Source organism: Nyctereutes procyonoides, unplaced genomic scaffold, assembly GCF_905146905.1.
Source record: "Nyctereutes procyonoides isolate TBG_1078 unplaced genomic scaffold, NYPRO_anot_genome, whole genome shotgun sequence".
In the NCBI taxonomy this organism is placed as follows: domain Eukaryota; kingdom Metazoa; phylum Chordata; class Mammalia; order Carnivora; family Canidae; genus Nyctereutes; species Nyctereutes procyonoides.
Window position 1 is genome coordinate 89,503,388 of NW_026575125.1, and position 1,681 is coordinate 89,505,068.

The window sequence follows — 1,681 nt, forward strand, 5'->3', positions numbered from 1 at the left end:
TCGTGGGTTTTTTTTTTCAAACTAAGCTCCACAGAACACCCTCCTCAGGGTCACCTTGAAATGCTTAATAAAAAATACATTCAGACCTGCTGAATCAGAGACCAGGATTGGAGACTTGGAACCTATATTTTCACAAGCATCCTTTGTCCCCAAGAGATCCTGATGTGCCCTAATTTATGAGAACCATGGGTCTAAGCCAGTGATAAAATTGCTGCAGCAGACCAGGCCGAGGATGAAGCCTTATAGTAGCCCTGGACATTATATTTTGGGAGCTATTAATCATTAATCAGGGCTCTCTGGGCAGACTGGATCAACCAGTTACTAATCCCCCTCACTGGCCAGTCACAATTGTGCTGCTTTGCACAAATAAGATCTTGAAAGGCCTCAGCTAGTGTTGTGCCAGATTTCACGTGTTCTCTATCTACGGCAGCTGCCCTGACCTATCATTCTAGTAAACCTCTCAAAGATAATGAAAGTAGTCTGACAGGATTTGTTCTCAGGGAAATCATCCTGGGTCCACTGAACAGAAACCATGCTTTAAAAATAATCCATTTTAGATTGTCTCCTGGAATCAACATCAAGCTCCCTGATCTGTCTCCTTCCACTTGCATTTCTTTCCTGTTTTGAAACCCATGATCTGCATTTGCCTCTCCTCAGGCTTCTAGCATGTCTCCTCCTCTCCACATTGATGAAAACCAAAGGATTCCCGACAGTGGTTTAAAGGTCTCATTCTCAGGCACTCCCAGTGTCTGGATCAAACACTTGAAGAACCTGGTTAAAGCAATGAAATACTTAAAAAAAGATTTTATTTATTTATTTAAGAGAAAGCAAGCATGCAAGTGGGACGAGGGGCAGAGGGAAAGAAACAAGCAGACTCCCCGCTGAACAAGGAGCCCAGTGCCCTGAGCCCATGACCATCAGATGTTTAAATGGCTGAGCCACCCAGGCACCCCAGCAATGAGACGCTCTTAAAAACCAAGTTGATGATTTATCCATCCTGGGCTTTTCTTTCTTCAGCACTGTTTGGTCTAGACTGTTACTCTTCAAAGTGTGATTGGAGGACCAGCTGCATCAGCATCACCTGGGAACTTGTTAGAAATGTAAATTCTTGGGCCCCACTCAGACTTACCAAATCAGAATCTCCGTTTTAAGTGCTCACTTTGGCAGCACAGACACTGAAATTGGGAGTGACAGGGAGATTAGCATGGCCTGCCACAAGGATGACACGCAAATTCATGAAACATTCCATATTTTTTTTAAAAGAATCTCGTTTTTAACAAAATCCTGAGGTGACACACATGCATGGTAAAGTTTGAAGAGCACCGGGCTAGACTTTTTAGTATGAAAATTTCCCCTTGACAGAGAATACAGGTACAAAGTGAAGACAGAAAAAATAAAACAACAACAACAAAAAAAAACAAAGTGAGGACAGAGGAGCTCTGGTCTCTCTTTATCATTCATCACTATGTCATGGTCAATTGTATGTTTTTCTCGAAAGATTTTCTTCTTGCTCTTGACATAACTTATAAAAATCTCTTTTTTTAATAAAAAATAAAAGACTTTATGAGAGACACACAGAGAGAGGCAGAGACATAGGCAGAGGAAGAAGCAGGCTCCCTGCGGGGAGCTCGTTGCAGGACTCAATCCCTGGGCCCCGGGATCAGGCCCTGAGCTGAAGGCA

The 1,681-nt window shown here is 43.0% G+C and overlaps 1 non-coding gene across 1 annotated transcript; it reads left to right on the forward strand.

Annotated features, from left to right (window-relative positions):
* The first annotated feature begins 1,151 nt into the window (after window positions 1-1,151).
* On the forward strand, window positions 1,152-1,255 carry LOC129518957 (U6 spliceosomal RNA). Its single transcript, XR_008666292.1, has one exon. It is a non-coding gene; the product is annotated as a U6 spliceosomal RNA (small nuclear RNA).
* Window positions 1,256-1,681: the final 426 nt, after the last annotated feature.